This window comes from Marmota marmota, unplaced genomic scaffold, assembly GCF_001458135.2.
Source record: "Marmota marmota marmota unplaced genomic scaffold, marMar, whole genome shotgun sequence".
NCBI classification, from domain to species: domain Eukaryota; kingdom Metazoa; phylum Chordata; class Mammalia; order Rodentia; family Sciuridae; genus Marmota; species Marmota marmota.
The window spans coordinates 37,817-60,055 of record NW_026005816.1 but is presented as its reverse complement, the minus strand read 5'-3'; the positions used below and the strand labels follow the sequence as shown (position 1 = coordinate 60,055).

The following is a 22,239-nucleotide window of genomic DNA, read 5'->3' as shown; positions in this document are numbered from 1 at the left end:
ATTATGACAAATTAATAGCATTAAGATTATCAAGCTATAAAGTCTTATATTGCAGTACTATTCAAATGTAGATAAATATAAAACATTAATTTGTATAAAATATGCAAGAATTTCTAACTAGAACCAATAAATTTCTTGAACTAATTGCCTCATTTTAAATCATTATACAATCATGTATGAATATATGCAAAATTTGAATTTTTAAATTACCTTTTAATGGAAAGAGTAGCTATAGCATCTTCATATTTATTTATTTATTTTTTGTTCTTCAATCTGTTTATGTCTAAAGGAGAGAAGAATGCATTTGAAAAAATTCTACCTCAGGGAAGGCAGTTTCAACTTTATAAGAACATTAGAAAAGGTTAATGTGGTACTGTGTGGTTAATTAAACCAAAACCCCCAATATTCTACTTCTTAATTAAAGGAATGTTCTAAATAGGACATTCATTTTTATCTTCTCTTCAGTAATACCCAATGGGCCTGGTTTGTTAGCCTAATGGTTAGATAATAGATTTCTATAATCCTGCTCTCTGTGTGCCTTCATGGTCAAGGAAAATTTATTTTTCTTCTGAAACCAGTGTCCTTACTTTGAAATCAAATGTTTGTATATCCCCACTAACTCACACAGAAGTAGAACATATTTAGAGGGCAGTTGAACATTCATAAATGCATCTATTGAAAACTAGCTAGAAACTTCTTGAAGGCACAGTTGTGTGATTCACCTCTGGCACTTCATCACAACTTCCTTGTAAATAGATGTAACTATTAAAATATTTATTTTAACTCAACCAATTGATGAGAGAGCTAACTGGTTTACTCCAGCATACAAATACACATACACACACACACACACACACACACACACACACACACACACACCATCTTATTTTAGACTCTTAACTTTTAGGTTGCATACAGGTGATGATGTGCCTTGGTTTATTCCCTTCGTGATGCTATTATACTTTGGATCTGTAATATCCCCCAAAGGCTCATGTATCAAAATCTTGGTCCCCAGTGCAGAAATGTTCAGAGATGAGACATTTGGTAAGTGATTGGATAACAAGAGTCTAACTTCATCATCTTCATTGATGGAATTATAACTGAATGGATTGTTGGGAGGTTGTGGAAACTGCAGGAGATGGAAACTAGTTGAGAGACCAGATCTTTGGAATTGTGCCCTGCCCCAGGATCTCCTTAAAATAAACCTTTCATCCTTTATGTTGATTTTCCCAGGTATTTTGTCACAGAGATAAAAAGCTGACTAATAAATATGCCATAATTATTTTTAGAGGTGGCCTTATTTAAAGAGTGTGATAAGAAGAATAATAAGCCCAAAATGTCTAATTCCTAGACATATATTCCATGAATACATTATCTTACATGGAAAAGGAATTTTGCAGATATGATTCAGAATATGGATCTTGAGATGTAAAGAGTATCCTGGATTAACTTGGACTGAGTCTAGTTACATTAGTCCTTAAAAGCAGAGAATTGTTCCTATGAAGGTCAGAGGGATATGACAAGATGGAAATGAGGAAACATTTCAAGCACAGTATGGTCAACTTCTGTTTGCTGGTTTCAAGATGGAGGACAAGGACCAAGGTCAAAGAATGTATATAGCTGGGAACAACCTTCTGCTCACAGCCACAGAGGACTAAATCCTACCAATAACGCAAATGAGCAAAGAAATGAATCCTCCCTTAGAACCTCCAAACAGGAAAACACACCCTTACAGCAAGTTGGGTTTTAGCCTGGTGAAATTTTACAAAATCACAAAACTGTGAAGTAATAAATTATTTTCAGATGTCAAATTGGTGGTAATTTATTATAGCAGCAGGAGAAAACTAATACAGATATTTTAATATGGTCACTCCAGTTGGGAAGCTACATCAGGGCCAGTGAACAGGGAACCTGCAGAGGGGAAGCTAAAATCATAAAGTCCCTTCAATTTAAGAGTCAGAAAAGTGCAGAATGTACAGAAAGGCAGCCTCTCCATCCTCCTTAGCATCTTTCTTGATTCCCTTAAGATCTTGGAGAATGGGAGCATGTGTTATACACAGCAAGATATTAGGAGGGCTAGTTTATGTCATTAGAGACTGAAAATTTAATTTCATCTCTTCAGAAGAACTGGTTTAAAAATGCATACAGAAATGACAATGTTGGCATTTTTTAGAGTATCATAATACAGTTGAATGAATATGAGTTATATGAAAGAAGAAAGCACTTAAGTGTTTAAAGATAAAGCTGCTTTGGCTGCTTCAGATTTCCACTGATTGAGCACAAACTTCTGCAATTGTCTCTGCAGCTGTTTCAGGCTTCAGTGCTACTCTTTTAACTTGACATTCTGTAAATTAGTTACTTTAGTTTTAAACAGCTGACTTACTGTTAAGCAATAAAATACATCTCTTTAAGAATCATTTCTCTCCTCAGGAAAAGAAAGTACATCAGTAACATAAACATACAAGCTGCAAGCTTAGTAGCAAATTCTTTGCTACTGTAAAGCCTCCAAGGTCCTGAAGAAGGGCACTTCCTTGCCTAAGAGATGGGCTACAAGGAAGAATTCATGTGGAGACAGGTTCAATTATGAGTTTGATGGAAAAGAGGAATACTTTGAGGACAATGTAAAAATGTCCAGAAAGCGAGAAAGCCATTGCCCAAACACCAGAGTTCTCCAGAGTGGTCCCCAGACCACAGTATCTAGTAGGAACTCATTATAACATAAAATTCTTGATTCTCCCCCAGGCTTGATCAAAAATTCTGGGGGTAGAACTCCAAACTCTACACTGTTACAAAAATCCTACAGGTGATCCAGATCTGCTAATGTTTGAGAAATAGTGACCTAACACAACCTCTCTGGTCACTTTCTATATTGGCTTCTTAGCTTCTCTAAAGTTTTCTTTAATTCCTGAGATGCCTCCAGGAATTAAACAGAGGCTGTTCTTACTAGGTTACTGTCACTCAACCTAATTTATTTTAGGGTACTGTGTATGAATGAGTTCTGACTATATCCAATAAGGTTCTTAATATGTCAAGTGCCCAATCAATGGAAAATAATTAAAATTGATAATACAGTAAGAACATGTTTAATGAGTGGGAGTTCAAAGAGGAGAAAAAGAATTCAATCTATTTGGTTTCAAATTTATTTTGTTTGCTGTCTACTTTTGAGCAAATTCATTTGCTTGCTAGCAGCAAAATATTGTCATGAAATATATTTTGAAAACATGGATTCTTAGGCCTTTACCCTGCATTTTTACATAGTTATATCCAACACTTATTTATTTTCCTAAGAGAGGTCCTTTCTCACTTTTGTTTAGAACTTCAATAGTTTCCCAGGAAGCTAGGAGCATGCTTTTCAAATTAATCATCTAATCATCTAAATAATTGAAGGCTAATATCAGAGTTAGGAAATTTACCAATTGAAACTAAGTTTTAGAAAATGTAGCTTGCTATTTTTTGAGATTAGTTTTGTCAGACAAATGTTTAAAGCATTAATTCACTGTGTGATATATTTGATTATCTTAATTCTTATGTCTAATCAATGTTCCTTGTTATTCTAGAAAAAGTAGATGAAACTGAAAAGAATGACAATTACAAGCAAATAAAAATTATAGGAAACTTTTTTGCACTTAAATCCACTTCAAAGCTCCTACACCTTGGAAAATGAAAGGAATGGGGGTTATTAGTGTATATTTGTGGAATTAGTTAATTTGGACTTCTCATATATGCATGAGAAATTCTAAAGTAAGAATTTAGGTAACACTTTATAATACTTAAAATAATACTTAATACCTAAAATAATACTTAAGACAGTGATTGGAAACTACAACTTGTTGTTGACTTTTGTTTTACTCATGTCTGAAAGTTTTCTGTATATTTTTTTCATTTTATAATAGCATTAGTCATTGAAGTACCTTAGTTATTTTCCCCTGTAGTTCATAGATTTGTCTAAAAAAGTACATAGATATGTATATGAAAAAATATCATTCACTGCTAGAGAGTATTCTATAAAGACTTTTTGCTGCTTCCCAACTAATGAAGAGAAACCAGTTTGCTGTTTAATTCTCTAAGATGCTAGATAGGCATTAACTGAGGAGAAAGAGTGATGTAGAGTGGAAATGCTAACTCGCTGGGTGACTGAAAGACAAATAAACATAATGTCTCATTTGACTCAGTTTCCACATATGAAAAATAAGAGATTTGCTCTTGGACTATGTTGATGAGCCTTCTATCTTTACGGCCTATGCATTTACTTCTTTGACCACATTAGTTAAAGATGTTCCTACTGTGTTCCCTGACACCTAGATTTTTCAGAGCTCTTCTCCCTCATTCCACACTCTCTCAGAGTGTTTGTGATCCTGTCTACCAGTTTGACCCTATGCCACTTAGGGGACTCTTGAATGAACTTAAGCCATAAATTGATAACAGTGCTGCTGACTCCCATATATAACATCAAAAAAGTCTTTTTTATTTTTATCTCTAGAAGCTTCTTTTGAGAATATTTTCAGAAAAAAAACAACACTATGGCTTCCTTTGGAGTTGGTATTACAGATGAGAAAATTTTCAAAATATAAAAATTGCAGAAGATACCTTGTATAGAAACAGGATGGAAGAGAAAATTTTGAGGGAACAGTTCTAATGCATCTCAACTTGAGTTCTGGATGCATTTTATATGGGACTTGTTACATTTGCTGCTTACAGAACCAAGTATGTTTCTCTAAAGCCAAAAGAAACACCATGATAGATTTTCCTTTTAAAAAAAATAAATGTTGGCAAAACTTAAAAATATTTACTTCTGTTTTTACACATCCTCAAAGCTATGAACAAAAGAAACTTGAATTCAAGTAAATCTGTGCCATATTTTCCTTAGGAACAAAAAATCACTTTTGGGGCACACTGCAGAGCTTGGCTTCTGTGCTGGCCTCTGTGGCCCTGTGTTCTGGGGAGAAAATTGAGCCAGAAACCTAACTGGAGGGGCAGCCCTACACCTCTAGCCGAGTTCCTGTCGCTTTCCCCTTGCCAGGCACTACCTTTCTTGTGGGACTTAGTGCGTTCAAGTGCCCAGTGGTCTGGGCTGCCAGTGGAATGGTCACTGAGGCCCAAGCGCTCCAGGTGAAGGAAACTGGGGCACCTTGAAGGACCCTTCATGGCCCCCCTCTCCCACCTCCAAGCAAAAAGCCTGGAGTGTTTAGCAGGCTGGTGAAGTTCAGACATGTTACGAGACTGTTGAGAGACTGTCGTTGGAGGAGCTAAGTCCTGACTGTCTACAGCTGAGGCCATTTAAACCATTCCTTTTCCTGATTGAAGATAGGCACCCATGGTCACAGATATGTGGCACATTTTATGTACTGATCCAGGCCATTGTGCAATAACAGCATATCTGTTTCTACTGATGGTGCTGTAAGCAACTCACAGATTCCAGCTTTGGAACAAGAGACCCTGGTTTGACCAAAGTCATTGCTTTTGAAGTTGTTAAAGTCTGTTGATGCACAAAAAGACACTTACACCATAAAAGAGAATCATCAGATGGCAGCACATTAGTGAGTGAGAACAGGTTTCATCTTGAAGGTGGGAGTGTATCAGAAGGGCCTTATGCTAGAACTACAGGAAGAGAAGACTTCATCTTCCTGTTTGGTTTCTAGACCATCTACCTCATCTAAAAGGAGAGCAATTAGTGAGTCAGAAGAAAATTCATATGAATTATCTGGTGAATGACAAAAGCACCACAAGTCTGATAGTATTTCCCTTTCCTTTGATGAAAGCCTGGCTCTGTGTGTAATAAGGGGAATATGTTGTGAAGGAAGCAGTAGCAGTGAATCAATAGAGATTCCATCAAATCTGAATATTGAAGATGGTGTGAGTGAACATTCCAGTGATTGGTTGGATCAGGACTCAGTTTCAGATCAATTTAGTGTAGAATTTGAAGTTGAATCTCTTGATTCAGAGGATTATAGCCTTAGTGAAGAAGGACAAGAACTCTCAGATGAAGATGATGAGGTGTATTGAGTTACTGTGTATCAGGCAGGGGAAAGTGATACAGATTCATTTGAAGAAGATCCTGAAATTTCCTTAGCTGACTATTGGAAGTGTACTTCATGCAATGAAATGAATCCTCCCTTTCCACCACAATGCAATAGATGTTGGAACCTTTGTGAGAACTGGCTTCCTGAAGATAAAGGGGAAATTTCTGTGAAAGCCAAACTAGAAAGCTCAACACAGACAGAAGAGGGGTTGGATGTGCTGGAGTTAAAAAAAAAAAAAAAAAAAAACTACAGCAAATGATTCCAAAGAATCATGTATTGAGGAAAATGATAAGATCACACAAGCCTCCCAGTCACAAGAAAGTGAGGACTATTCTAAGCTATCAACTTCAAATAGCATTAGTTATCACAGTCAAGAAGATGTCAAAGAGTTTGAGAAGGAAGAAACACAAGACAAAGAAGAAGGTGCATAAACTAATTTCTTCCCTAATGTCATTGAACTATGTATGATTTGCCAAGGTTGACCTAAAAATGTTTACAATAAATCAGGATATCTTATGTCATGCTTCACATGTGCAAAGAAGCTAAAGAAAAGGAATAAGTCCTGTTCAGTATGCAGACAACCAATTCAAATGATTGTGTTAATTTATTTCAACTAGCTGCCTTGTCATAAAAATAGGATTATATATTTCTAATTATAACCCTAAATATTTTGACCCTATGGAATTTATTTTTACTGACATTTATAAGGGAAAAAACTCAAACTGTCTTCCTCTAGATTTCTTTTTGATGTAATTTACCTACCTTGGCAAGAAAAGTAGGTAATATGTATTCCCTTCTAGGAAAGTTTCCCTTCTGTTTATATTTTATATTTGGGTTTTAATACAATTTACATTGAATATATAGCTCATTTCTTACCCTCACCTCTCATTTTAAATAATTTCAACTCTCTTAAGTGAGAAGTACCTAATTTTCTTTTTTTTTTTTAACATAAGGCATTTAAGTGAAACTTACTTAGTACTTTTCATGTAAGGAGAAAAATATGTAAAAGAAACATAATATTTATATTTTAGATACTCTGTGCTGGATGTGGTGATCCACACCTGTAATCCCAGTAACTGAGACTGAAGCAGAAGGATTGAAATTTCAAGGCCAGCCTCACCAACTTAGAAAAATTCTGTTTCAAGGTTAAAAATAAAAAGGCTGGGGATATAATATGCTCAGTGGTTAAGTACCTGGGTTCAGTCCCTGGCACCAAAAAATAATTTTAGATACTCTGAATGTTTCTGATCTTTTTCATAAGTTCTTTCATAAGTTGAGAGTTATATTTGGTGCTATGTAAATAAAAATGAACTTATTCTACAGCCTCTGTTATATGTAGAAAGGGATAGTTAGAAATGAGGTCAGTAAAATGTGGAATTGTCCTGAGAAAATTGTATTGCTTTCTATAAGCTGAAAAGTATTCTAAGACACTTTGAAATAACTTTTTGGACTAGGTTATGTGGTTCTCAACAGTTTCCTAAGTTTCAGAATTTGGTTTAAGGCTTGTTTTAAAAACCAGTGAATTCAGAAGTTTGATAAACAACTGTTTATTAAAACTACCTGGAAAGGTTGTAAAAAATAACTTTTGGAATCTATTTTATATATTTTAACGTAGGTATCCATGAATAGCTCTGTTAACTTCTTTGGGTATCAGGAGATCTAAAGACTTTAGGAGATCTAAAGCCTTCACCAAAGGCTTTAGAAAGACTAAACGTCTACTCTGTTCTTTATCTCTGCCTCTTAACAGAGAATATTTAGCTTGTGTTCTTTCCCAGGGGCAAAAACAGGGTCAGATACATTCTTAAGCCTAATCAATGTTTGCAATGCAGAATGAGTTAGAAAGAAAATAAGAAATGGATGTGTTTGCACCTCTGTTTTCCATAAAAGCTCTCTTCTTCCACCAAAACAAAACAACATCTTCTTGCAGGGAAGCACCATACAAAACAAGACCTCAGTTTGAAGTTAGAGGTAGATTCATATCCCAATTCTACCATCACCAAGCTATGTGATCTTAGGAAAGCACCTAAACTCACAGTTGTAAAAGTGATATAATACTTAACCTCTGGAGGTTGATACAAAGTTTGAATGAAATAAAATACATTACACTCTGGAAAATGTGTATGATTGAATGTATTTACCATCTCTTCTAATAGTAAGAAGTTAATGGATTCCAAAATGTGACATAGTCATAAAAACTAATAGTCTGAGGAAGACAGGATTTTTTTTTAAAGAAGCAATGGACCTGGATTAGTTCCAAACCCAATTGTTTCTGTTGTAGAGATGGTGATGTTTATAAATTTGAGAAGCTGTGGCATGTGAACAGAGTAACTGCATAAAATTGAAATGAGTTATATGTGGGAATAGTGTGCTGGAATTTGAAACACAACAGTGAAGTTGTGAAAATATTTGTTCTTTAATATATTGATAGTGGCCATTTGTATTCTCTCATTCTCTCTCTTCCTTCTATGGACCCTAGGCCCCCATGCTGAAGATCTCCACAATCTCAAGGCATGTTTGTCCAGGGTGAACCATGACATCCAGTCAATAGAGTGAAAGAGAAGGCCCATGGCTACCACCAGGAAGTGTGCCATGCCCTCGGAGAGGAAGTCTGTTAATGCCATCTGTCAGTCAACAGGGGCAGGCTATGCTCTGTAACAGCAATCCCTGTCTCTCCAGGCTTTGAAACTGCCCAAGCCATTTCAGTTTTCTGCATTACTACTAACTGCCATTAAGGCCACTTGTGGACCCAGACTGATAGACAGCAGCCCACATTTCAAGGTGACCACACATGAAGGAAAGAAAGAACTTGGATGTATCCCCTCTGGCAGCCCAGAAGTGATGATGCCCTCAACTACCCTCACAAGAATGGCTGTGGAAGCCACTTACTTGCAGGGAGGATACACTGTATGGTCCAGTGTGCCCCAGAGGGAGAAGAATCAGGGGAATGTGGTCCCCTTTCCCAGAGACTAGAGACAGCATAGTGCAGCAGAGAAAAGCTCAGTGACTCAGAGGAAACCATGGGAAGGAGAGAGGGATGTGGGTTGTCCTATTGACTTGCGATGTGGCCTGAGGTTGTGACAAGGGCAGTTCCTCTTTCTGGGCTTCCTAATAGGATCCTGGGATCTTGTCTATTCAGATGCTTCAGTGAGTTCCTGTTCTGGGATCTATTATGGAGAACAGGACTCAGTCTCTGCCTCCCTGAGTCTGCATGGGGCAGGAGTTTGCTCCAGGCCTGTGTGTGATTCCTGGGCTCAAGCTGGGCCTGGCAGGCCAAGGGAGAGTGAGACAAGTGTGCAAGGGCAGGAGAGGATGCAACAGATTGTTTAAAATTAGGATTTCTGAGATGTAACATGGTCTGGAATCATGTTTTTAGGCAACTGAGTGTGCTCCCTTCAGTTGGGCTGATGAAGAAAACATCACAGCTGGGCTACTCAGACTTGGCTTCTCAGTTCTGGAGGCCAAGGCCTGGTTGCCTGGTCATAGTCTCTCTTCTTGGCATGTCTTCTAGAAGCCTTCCTGGAGATGCAGGCAGAGAGTGCTGGTCTCCTCATAAGGCCACTAATCATGACTCAGGGCCTCTGATCCTACCCATCCACTATGGCTGGGGAAGAGAAAACCAACCCAGAAGAAGGCATTGCCAGCAGGGCACAGGAGCTTGGCCAGCCCTCAGGGGGAGATCATGGTCAGTGCACTCTGTAGGAGCAAGTGCTCATGGGAATTTGTGCCATAGCTCTGGTGATTAAATGGCAGAACCCGCAATGGGCCCAAATGAGTGGGACAGGGCATGAGAAGACAAGGGGACACACATCCTGATCTGTTATTTGTGCTCACGGGGAGGACTTGCCTGAGGGCTGACCATAAACTGAGAGTCCTAGTCCCAAGCACAGGTCCTCAGGGGACTGAGCACCTGACATGAGCCAGAGCAAGTCTGGACCAATTCTGTACCTGGGCAGGTGTGAGCTTCACCCCACCCCCAAAACAATTTTAATTGTTTTGACTTCTTTGAATAAATTTTACCTTCAAAACACACCATAACTGGTGACTCCTGCCCATCCAGGCTTTTAGAAGAGTTTTTATTGTTTTATCAAAGCAAAAGCATACAAGGCTCTTGGTGGCCTCTCTGAACTTACAAAGTTCATGTTGCAATCCAAGATTTAGATAATGGTGAATCCACATTCTGAGGCATGGGCAGGAAGCAGGGGCACCATCCATGGGTATGCTGGCATCCAAGATACCCTGATAGGTCATGGCAGGTTGTGGGCTACAATCACACAGTCAAACATCCTGTGAGAGAAAGTGGCAGCATTTCTGTTACGGAAACCACATAAGCACTGTAAAGGCGATGGCTGTTACTTAAATAGCTTCAACTGTGCCTTGTGGTGATGCCAGCACATTCTTGGGGCTGATGATGCCCATCTGTTGAATAAGGAGGTTTCTTCCCCACAGCCAGGACCTGAGCTGTGACCCTTCTGGTTTCTACAATGGGACAGCAAATTCTCATCCAGGGCACCCCCCACATGTCTGACCAGGTGCTTGGTGAACAGCTGACCCACTTTTCTTTGGCTTTGTGGAATGATGGTAACCTTTATCTCTCTGCATTATACTTTCGCTGTCTATCAATCTGAACAAATGATTTGATACTTTCTGCTTCTAAATACAAAGGCAGCCAATAATTGAAGCAGGTGTGTGTGTGTGTGTGTATGTGTGTGTGTGTGTGTGTGTGTGTGTAGATCCTCTGTCATCTCGGTGTCAATAGCTATGGTTTTATCAGGAGCCCAGATGGATTGTTGTTAATGCCTTTGAGAAAGATTTTGTTGTTATTTAAATTCAATAAAGTTTTCCTACTCTGGTTTTATTCTGTTGTTTGCTTCACTGAATCCAGTCTAGAATGTCTGTTTCTTTCCAGCAAAGCTCAGCTATTTGAGAAAGAAATATGCTTTAGATAATAGATTTTCCTAGTAAATACTGGACCAGGTACATTGTATTTTTTTTTTCACAATCCAAGGACTTTGTTATGGTAGTGCACAGCACAATGAAATTATATTTTTCAGATTTCAAAGTTAAGCTTGCAGAATAGGAAACTGAAACCTGCTCTGTGAAATAAGACATACACAGTAGTGCATTTAGTCAGAGTCAAGACAAGTGGTCACACATGACATCTGGCCAGTGAAGGAGCAGGGGACATGGCCCAGGACACCTGGAGGCATGCTTTGCAGTGTGGTCTTAGCTCCTGCTGTCCTACCCTGCTCCCTGCCCTGGCCTCCTGGGGCAAACCTGAGTGAAATCCATCTGCATGTGATGTGGCATTCCTGTGTAGGTTGAGGGGAACATGTCTTCACTGTCCTGATGTCTTCCCTTGCCAGGGAAGTGTCCTGACCCACTCTCCACAGGGAGAAAGCCCAGGACAGAGATGGAGCAGGCATCTTACCACAGCATCCTCAGCACTGGTCACTGTGCACCCTACCCACCGTGGGACTGCCCCTTGGCAAGCCCAGCTAAGTTTGGGTCCCTTCCTATGGCCATGCTCCGCAGCTTCATGGTGCTTTGCTGAGAAGCCTTCCCACCAGATGATGTGCAAGTAAGTGTCCACTTCCAGTGAGCCTGGTAACCTCCTCTGCAAAATTATCCCTGGCTCTTCTTTTTACTCTTCAGGAGTTAGCATAGCACTTGGAAAATCAAAGTGTGTCATGAACAAGCAGTAAGGAAGCTTGAACATTCTAGAATGTACACTCCAAAGTGTGATTCTGAGTGTTTGTGTCCTGGTATCATGGATCTGAGCTAGGAAAGAGACCAACACCCTCCACCTGTGGGGAGAATAGGGGAATGCAGTGCTGAGGGCAGGATTCCCAGGGGTTCACAACTCTCCACTCTGCAATTTATTGCTAAGACTGGAAATTATAAGAAAATCTATATTCATTGGGAAAAAACAATGTAAAAACTGCCAACCATTCTGAAGTTAACTGCAAGGAATATGTTATTAAGGTAGCAAGCAACAAAATATTGTAAATAATTCTTAAATGTTGATATAGATAACAAGTGCTGCCTTGTGAATAAACAAGAGCAATCAGAGTGTGTGGAGTGGCTACTGTAATGGAGAACTCTGTCTTGCAACTAACTTTCACATTCACTGTTTAAAGGGTCATTTGGAAAGTAATTGTTCTTCTTCTTATGTGCTCACTAGCTCACATTTAGAAATATTTATCTTAAAATATTTCTCTCCTACTTATGCCATTAGAATTGCTCTCTGTATGTGGAGCTATGTACATGCACATGTATATTTAAATTATGTAAATTCTTTAGTTTATAAAAAAAAGAAAGAAAGAAATGCAAGCTTAACATTTGTGCAAACAATTATTTCCTTTTCTGAACACTAAGAACAGAAATTGCAAGGTGAGGTTACTTCCACCCAGAGATGAATACATGATATTTTCCCAGCAGAAGTGCTTTATTCCTTGCACTGGACATTCTGAAGCTGTGGGAGAGATGTCTACACACTCTCTGTGTCTGCTGCACAGAGATGCAGAGGGGTCTCCAGTGGAGGCTTTGAGGAGGTTCATAACTCAAGAAAGGGTGGTGTGGGCACCAGATGGCCTCCAGGGTGCCTTCCCTCACTCTCTCGCCAGCACCAACCTTGTTGTAGTCATGCTGAATCCTGATCTGGTTGAAGATGAAACCCTTGGGTGTGCAGTCCTGGGACACTTGTTACAGTGTGGACCCAAGGCTGAAGGCCCCTGTGCTGGAGTTCTCAGCTCCCCAGGATATCATACCAAGGCATGGAATGGCTTGCTAAGCCCCGGGGGAAAAGAGACAGAGGATGGTGTTCCAGGGATATTCCAGCTCTTTCCCCATCCCCAGTGGAAGTGAGATGATCGCTAGTGTTACTTTGGCTCTGGGGTTCAGATTGGAGAGACACTGTGGACTCCTGAACCCTTCACTACACAGCTTCCCAGACAGCCTTGATGCTCTGGGAACAACAAATGCAAGAACATTTCATAGCAATTGGGATATTCTCAGTGGGATTGGGCTGACACTACTTTGGGATTCTGCCCCACTGGGGATCAGGAACCCCAACCACTGGATTGTATGCATATCCATCTCATTCCTCACTTCCTAGTTCTTTAAAAACAAGGAACACTAGAATAAACAAAGGAAGAGACTTCTTTTGATCCCATGTGGAAATGGACAGAATATATGGAGCCAGACTGAGGCCTGACCCCAGTCTGGGCCTCCTACCCATGCCAGGCCATGGCTGAGCCCCATACAGGGAATGAGGCCATGGGCCAGAACCCCGGACAGGTGAGGAGGAACCTGCTTCTGCTGCCAACCCACCTTCCCACCCTAGGATTTTCTGCCACTCCTTAATGAATACATCTCAACACTCCATGGGCAGCAGTTGGCTGGCCATGATCACACACTCTGTATCAATCCTTACTTATTTAATCCGAGTTTTACTAAAACCATGTGGGTAAATCCCATGTACTGTGAGAAATTATTAAGGTTTTTTTTTTTTGTTGTTGTTGTTGTTGTTGTTGTTGTTGTTGTTGTTTGTTTAATTTGAGAAGCCCAACAAGGCTAACACAAAGATATTAAAACAGTTAGTGTCCTGACAGTCATACATTAGTGTCAAGCCTGGCCCTAGGGCAGATGTTGGCCTATGGGATGTGACAGTCTCATGAGGGCTCTGACCTGTCAGGATTCATACAGTGATGGGTTCACATGCTAATGATTTTGGGGAACTTTGTGATATAAGTGAATTCTCTCAATGTCCCCTGGCCACTTGGATATTAGTGCTTTGCACCATAATGTTCTGCCTTATCAGGGACCCAGACACAATAAAGCCACATGACCACAGACAAAAAAAACAAAGTAAACCTTTGGTCCTTTTAACTTGTTTCTCTCGGGTGTTTTGTCATGGCAACTGAAAAATGTGAATCAACAGAATATCCCTTCATCTAAAGAACTAGAAATTTTATTTTTAAATTTTACATTGTTTTCTAGTCACAGAACCATTTTCTTTGGAAGATATCACACTTAATAACACAAGCAACAAGCAACACAAATGTGTTATATGGACTAGTAATATGGTAGTTTGGGCTAAGAAGTGATATATATACACACATACACACACACACACACACACACTTATTTACTTTTTGTAATGTTGTTATTTTTCCATCATATCATTGAAGAAAATGTATCTTGGAATTGTGGTAAGTGCTCATCTAGGTTAATGTCCAGGCAGCAGATGGTCTGGCATGTTCAGGGAGGGTGAGCATAGCTGATAATCTGTCTCTTCTTGTGGTCTAACCCCAGGAAACCAGGGAAGAAAACCAGACCTCAGTGCCAGGAAGGAAATGGTGTGCTTCTGCTTACTTCTGGAAAACCCCCACCAGCGGACCAGCGTAAGCCTTTGAGTATCTCTAATTGACAGAGGGCTGCTGGGACATGTAGGCTGTGCTGAGAACTATAAGGGAATAATTTTGAAATCAAATAGAATTTGTAACTAAAGATCTGCACTTAGTAATTTAATTGCATATGCTCAGAGACATGCTTCCTTCTCTAATGTGGGAGCAGTGTAACTGATGTGCCCAGGAGCATATGGGCTTAGAGGCCATATGTGCAGCCAGTAGTGTGGAGTTAGCTTTCAGAACGTGCAGGATGTCATGGCAGGACATGCAGGCCCTCCAGAGCCTAGACTCCAGGCTCTGCAGACTGCATCCAAGCCCTTCCAGCTTGCAGTGTACCATAAATATGCTTCAGGACAATTGTTATTTTTTAGTCAAAGGGGAAACTGAAAGCTCTCCAAGTGGACTCAGACACATGATAGGGTGTGTGATGGCACATATGTATCTGCTGTCTTTGGGTGTGTTTCTGGGAGGAAGGCACATCAGGCGTGCCCCCCGCCCGTGGCACTTGTCAGGGTGACCATGTGAACCCCTGTGAAGCAGTGCTTGTGTGTCCTGGTAAGCACATCATGGTGCCTGACATGCGGATTGACTTGGGAGTTTAGGGCCATGATGCCAGGGAGTTTTCTCCTGTGCTGTGCTGTGAACCACAGAGCAGTTCAATGCTGGCCTAGGCACATGTAGGGCCTGTGGTCTCCTCTCCAGGAACCTCCTAGAGCCAGACCTTCTCTACCACTGAACCACACCTTCTCAGAAAATCCCCTCCAACATCACTGCCTTCCATAGGCCCCACATTTTCCATTATGCTCCAAAAGCATTAATTGATTCAGGAGAACATGAGATGCCAAGGTTAGCACCCAAGAGCCCCTTCCCTGGGAGCCCCATAGTGACATCTTCCACTCTTTTTCAGAGTTGTGCTGCTGGGCTGAGAGTGTACTCCAGTTTTCCTACCAGTCCCAGCCTTGACCCTTGCTTCAGCAGGAGCTGATGGTGTTTTGCTCTCCATGTCTCTGTCCCTTCCTGATCATGGTCATGCCCCCAGAAGCACTGCACAGCATGTGATGCCCTACTGGAGTTTACAGTAACATCACCACACTCATGGATGTTGGGTGGCACTAGCTCTGAAGCCTCACACCTTCCTCTGTCCCTCTCCATGTCTTGAAAACATTTTACTTCACTGTTCCCTAACTATTGCCCCTGGCACTGGGGGCAAGGGAATATCATCGCTAAGATGGGACCCTGGAAGAGAAATCAATGTCAGAGGGAAAGCCTGGAGTCAGGCAGAGCTGGCCTTCACTAGACATTGCTAACATTGCTGAGGGGAACACTGGGTCCATGCTGCATAAATGGGTTGCAGGATACAGGATGTCAGGCTTCAGACACAAGTATGAGTCCTTCTCAGAAGGTAGCTGAGGCTCTGAATACCAGTGAGTTTCCTGAGAGAGATTATGGGAGAGAGCATCAGGTCACACACTGCTCATGATGCCACAGCTCTGGTTACTGATGGACCCTTCAGAAAGGGTGAACCATACACTGGCTTCCTGTCATGCTTTCCTCTCTACAGGGTGGTTTCTTTTTTCTAAAATATGTCCTGTGGGGTTACCCTATGAAAAAGTGAAGGTTAGCTGTGTTGAGCTGCAGCCTCCAGAACCCAGGACCTTGGAGTGTGGGTGAAGTTTTCGCTTCCTTCTGGGCAGCTGTACCTGCACAGCCCCTTGAGCACTCTCTAACACTTCCACAAGGGTTTGTGTCTTTGGGGTGTTCCATGCTGCCCTGGACAGGACACGCAGCTCAGGGCTGGACCAGCAGGATATAGTAGCCTCCATCCCCCTTGACTCCCATCAGATTCCAGCATCAGGACTGTACAGCTCCCACCCTTCAGGCTGAAGCTCAGTCAAGGCAGCACAGGGACTGTGTGGCCATTGTGGAGATATCTTGCCTGCTGCCATGATGGTCTAACATCCACATGTGTTCTGGTGCTCCATGGAGCTTCCCAGGGTGATGAGATGAGACCTCAGGTGATGAGATAGAACCTCAGGCACACTTCACATTGGGGTATGGGTTTCAGTGTAACTGAGGCACTCTCTGCTTTTTCTCCACACATGCATGCACAATACATACTCAAAAGACTTTATATATTTTTATGTTTTATTATAGCAAATTGGTAGATGTTAGAATTCAAAGGATAACCATAAAATGATAACTTCTTTTGAAGTTGGTCCCAAGAAAACTTTAAAAGAGACACAATAAAAAGCATTTAGAGGGGCTGAGGTTGTGGCTCAACACTAGAGCACTCACCTAGTATGTGCGAGTTGCTGGGTTCAATCCTCAGCACCACATAAAAACAAAAACAAATAAAAATATAAGTATTGTGTCCAATTACAACTAAAAAAATTTAAAAAGCATTTATAAAGAAAAAAACAGAAAAAATATGAATCACTTAAATCCTTCATCAACACCAAATAACTTCTACCTGTGCCTTACGACGAGGTGGTCCTGCCTTGGATGACATGCTGTCTGTTCAGAAGATGATTAAAACCTGCCCAGCAGTGAGGTGCCCATGCCCTAGCAGCATAGCTGGCTCTGTCCCTCAGCAATCCCTCAACCCCATGGCCAGGATCCATGCTGACCACACCTGCATCCCCACAGCCAGGCTCAGGGTTGACCATACCCGCATTGCTCTTGGCTATTTTTGGTGTGTGTCTGGACAATTTTGTTCATTTTCATTTCTCTTTGTAAATATGCTCCTAACCTCAGTGTTTTTCAGGGGGTTAATTGTTATAGTCCTACATCTTTCTTCTTTGAGGCTTGCCCATGAGAGGAATGATTGAAAGGTGCATTATTCTCAGTTAACAGCTGTAGAGACCAAGCTGCTGCTGATCCAGGATGGTGACATCATGCTGAAAGCAGATGGTCTATATTGTGACAGCCCCCATGAGGGTGGAAGGGCAGTGCTGGGGACCCATGCACACCATAAGCAGGCACTGACTCCTGGTGAGCACAACACAGGGCTTCCTAACATGAAAAGGGAAGCCTGGTTTATTCCTCATTCAAATCGGAAATTGTGCTTGATACTTCAGGCGCTCATTCTTTTCTACAATGCCTTAGATAAATGGGCTGCTCAGACCAAAAAGAACATTTGTTTCTCATGTGATCAATATGCTCCATGTAAACATTCTCAGTTTGAGGATGAGATCCAAGTTTTATTTTAAACTTGGGTTGTATTTTTTTCTTCTTTTGAACAGAGTGATGCAGCATGCCAACCCTTTGTGCACTGAAACACAACACCAAATGCTCTCCAGAATTGAGCCACAGGGTCAGGGTGTCTGGTGCTGGGTTGGGAGGGGCATGCACAGGGTGGGCACTGGGCAGGAATGGATGCTCTGGGGACTTCTGTTGTGCTAAGCTTGTGCACTAGCACACTGATTCTCATACATTGCAGATGAGAAAGCAAAGCTCGGTTCAGAAAAGGAAGAAAGCTGGTAGGCCTGTTCCTAGACCCTGGACCAGAACTCAATAGCATGGGTGTCTGAGACCCTGCTGGATCAGCACCTCTAGTCTCAAAGAGCAAACCTCAAGGTCATCACTGTTGCTTTTGTGTGGAGTTAGATAATTTGGACCACAAACTGCAGTTGTCACAAAGGACTCAAATTAGGCTCTTGGAAAGCCTCCAAGAGTATTAGCACCATCAGCCACAGCTGTGTCATGGAGTCAGGGAATGGCCTCTCTATGTGAGAACAGAGCAGTATCTCCCTGAGTCACACATGAGCAGGTCACTGCTCCAACCTACATTCCAGGAAACATGAAACTCAGGATCCAGTTCCTGAACCAGCACTGGCCACAGTCCCACAGTCTTAAATGGGCCAAGAATGCCCCAGCCTACCTCATGTCATGGATGCAGATACCACATCAGAGTCTGTAAATGTCAGGTATTTTAGGCAGTATTTTAGCAAAATATCATTATTTATATTCAAATTGTTGGGAAGAAAATAAAAATATTTAGGTGTAAATTTGATTTTACCTCCCTTCCCTGCTCTGTGCTTTTTCTGGTGTTTACATGTTTATTTATAGGTAACACTGGAACTACCAATTGATGGAACAGACAGGACTCATGTTTAAAGCATGTGTCAGAGCTGCACCCCTAGTATATGGACACTGTTTGGAAACTGAGCACAGGTTCACAGAAAGAACACCCACAGGGTGGAGGTCCAATGCCCCAGCACCTCACCAGGGACAGTCTAGGGCTCATCCTAGTGGTCCTGTTATCTCAGGCAGTCACAACAATGGCTTAGCACAAAGAACTCCTCAAAAGAATAAGACCTGGCCTTCATAAAGGCCTGAGAATTGTGCCCACATGCCTCACTCTAGCCCAGTTCACTTGTGTTTGTTGTATTGTGGCACATAAAGGAGCAGCAGAAGCCTAAGAGGAAGCCAATAGTGTGCTAGTGGGGCCCATGGGCACTGGAGGCCACCTATCCCTCTGCTGTTCCCCTGATATCCAAGAGCCTGAGCTCAGTTGCTGTTGGAGCTCAATGGCATGGGGGCCTGAGACCATTTGGTATCCACTGGCTCAAGGGAAGCTGTGGAGTAACAGTGAGGCACAGGCCTACCTGCTTACCAGGCCTCACCTGAGAAGGATTGGGAATGCAGGTAAGCTGGGCTGCACAGAGCCTGTGTCCTACCATGGATGGGGTTGGCTGGGCTGCAACTAAGCACATAGAAATTCACACGGGTCATGAGACCATTAGTACTGATGGATTTAGGGATACTGTGTGCTATGACTCATTCTCTGCTTGTCATTCCATTTGGAAATGTCCTATTGGGAGCAGTACAGCTAAAGAGACATGTAATTCCAGTGTAATTCGAGTGTGATCTTCTAAGTGATGAATTGGCATTTTTTGGAAGGTTGCAGGGGTGTCTTCTATGTAGAAAGGTTGTCACAGCCGGTGCTCAAGGGCCTACTGGGCATGAAGGGTGCTGCCACAGTAGAGGCAGAGTACCAGGTGTCTTTGCTACTTGTGAGATGGGTATTCCATTTTTTAAGTTATATGTCATTATCAAGAGCAAAATAAGGCAAAAATAGAAGCAAAACACAGAAAACCAAATGGCAGCCCAGAAACCCAGGCCCACCTGGAGAATGCATGCATGCTTAGATACGGAATCCTGTGAACTCACCAGAGATTCACCAGGATGCAGAAGCCCTGGATGGCTTACCCTCCCTGGAGCCAGAACCATGGCTCTCGTTAAATCAACTCTTCATTCTATGATATGTGATTTTTAATCCAAATGAAAGCCCATTAGTCACTGGCACATTCATCTCCCAATGTCTTCTCTTACCTCTGCCTTGGCTTACAAGAAAGAGGTCAAATTGGTTTGCCAGAAGGAAGAGAAATGGAGATTGCAGAGAATGGCAGGAAAATGCCAGGAAAAATGGAGGACAAGCTGTTGTGGGGCTGAGGCCAGCGGAGGCAAGGCTCCAGAAGCAGATGCTACCAACAGGTGGAGGTTCCTGCACTCTAGAACCCAGATGAATCAGAAACAGTTCCAGAGAGGGGTGGAGATAGGGTAGAGCCTCCAGGCCAGGCTCCTCCCTCTTAAGCAGGGGCCCATAGCCTTTATCTCTTGAGAAACCCCACTTTGCTTCTGTATGGCAGGTCCAGGCAGGCCTAAGGCTCTACAGGTAAGACCATCCTTGGAGTGGAGCTGAAGCTGAAGGCCCCAGGACCTCCTGTGTGGGGCAATATTCAGACTGTCCCACTGGAGCAACAGGAAGACATAAGCTTCTCCTGACCCAGGAGATGCTGGCTTTGTAGAATTTGGGCAGAGCTGCCCTGATATTGCTGTACGTGCTTAGGCACTGAACGGTTATGACAAAGTAGGTTTAAAGATCAAGACATTTTATGAGGGCCATTTTATTCATTTGTATCTGCCTTTAATTTCAGGGCAAAACTTGGCTAAAAACAAAGTGTTATTAATGGAGAAAGGTACCATACACCTGTCCTTTCCTCTGTCAAATAGTGACCTGGGACTTGCCTGTGCTGGGGAAAATTTGCATTGTACTTCACAAGGTTCAGTCAGCAGCCATACTGATTTGTGAACTTTAAACACTTTTTGGATTAAAATGTCAACTCCATTGCATGATATTTGTTCATGATTTGGAAAGAGACCAAGATATATAAATTTTACTACTTGCAAAGCATAAACCATATGGTGGGGAAATATATAAAGCTATTTTATGCAGTATAGAAAGGATTAGAAATGGCATTGACTTTTGTTGTGAAGACTCAATTTGCAAGGTGTAACGTAAGTAACACACAATTACTCCTGTGGAATTGGGGAAGTTCTGTTTCTTCCTCCCTCACTCACTCACTCATCTCTCCTCTAATACTTCAAAAATATGCACCACAAAAGCTCAGAGCTGAGCAGACAGGTCCCTGCCACTATGTGGAAGATGTGCTGCTGAGATCGGGATTAACAGGGAGAAAGCTTCTGTACATCATTCTCCTTGAGCCTCTTACTCTCTTCTTTGCTGCACTCTGACTTCAGAACCAGGCCTTTATGTCTGGCCTGCTTGCTCCTTCTCCAGCTCTCCTGATCATGGCTTCTATCCCAATGTGCTGAGGGCCACGATTCTCTCCAGTCATGCTTCAAAATGGCCCTGAAATAATCACAAAGTGACACTAAAATTACTATAAACATTGTGAGTTGGTATCATGACATTCTGTAACTGGACTCTCCATACTCAAGCCTATCTCAAAGCACAGAAGAAAGAGGAGAAACATGTTGTGACATCCAGGAGACCAAAATGTGCTTAGGGAAAAGTAAACACAGCTATGCAGAAAGCCAAGTGGTGTTCCCGGCTGTGCTCCATGACATTGGCCCAAATCTTTCAGATGTAACTTCTAGAAGGTGGTTAGGAGGAGCACAAGCATGCAAATAAGGGATAACAGCCCCTGGATGACCTTTCCCTGGTGTGGGAAGCTCCTGTGTCAGCAAAATCAAATGAAGGTGGATGGCTGACTCCTTTGGCCCTATATCATTAAACAACAGCATGTCCATAGAGAAAGATAAGCAGAGTGGCCACATGTAGGAGTGGGGCTTGAGGTGTGTGACTTGTGGAGGGCTAGAGAAAAGCATCCATGACAGCTGGCATCTCTGAAATCCTTCCATGTGGGAAAGGAACAAGGTCAGTCACAGCCCAGCACTGCCCTTGCAGGCTGAGGAGGGAGTGGGGACAGGACCCACCTTCAGAGTGGTCGCAGAGGGCACCAATCTTTACATTCCAGTCAATATTATTCTAAGGTTTAGTCCTGGCCTTGTCATTCTCCCAAAGACAGTCACTATGTTGTAATGTCCACCTCTGTGAATTTATCTGCTCTGCTTTGAAATAATACAAACTTTTCCCATTAGCTAAACAGTAGTAGCCAGTACCAAGGGGTCTAAGGGATCAGAGTCTCACCCAAGTCAAGAACCTTGCCACAATAGTCAGCACCCAGTGCCTACAGACAAAAGATTAGGCTGCTACTTGCCAGAGGCAGGGGGTCAGGAAAGCCAAGTATACAAAGAGCCTTTGGGCTGGAGTTCTTCCTTTCTTCATTAAAAAGTTATTGGGTCTCCCTTTAAGATTGCATGCATCTTAGGGAAGTTAATTGAACTATCAGCAAAAAAAAGAAAAATAGAACTTTTCATAAACAAAATTGCTTTTAGCTTTGCACATAAACTCCCACAAAGCTCATCTCTGGGGCTTGCTGACTCTTCAACACTCCAGCTGCACCTGGGGTCACTACTCAGACCATGGCTCAACCAGGGGGTGC

At 42.0% G+C, this 22,239-nt stretch overlaps 1 long non-coding RNA gene and 1 pseudogene across 1 annotated transcript; one reads left to right on the top strand and one right to left on the bottom strand.

Moving 5' to 3' along the window:
- The first annotated feature begins 5,072 nt into the window (after positions 1 to 5,072).
- Positions 5,073 to 6,739, top strand: LOC107160981 (annotated as a pseudogene).
- Positions 6,740 to 20,321: 13,582 nt separating this feature from the next.
- Positions 20,322 to 21,965, bottom strand: LOC107160984. Its single transcript, XR_001505916.2, has 2 exons — positions 21,671 to 21,965; positions 20,322 to 21,083 (listed from the first exon to the last, which is right to left on the bottom strand). It is a non-coding gene; the product is annotated as an uncharacterized LOC107160984 (long non-coding RNA).
- Positions 21,966 to 22,239: the final 274 nt, after the last annotated feature.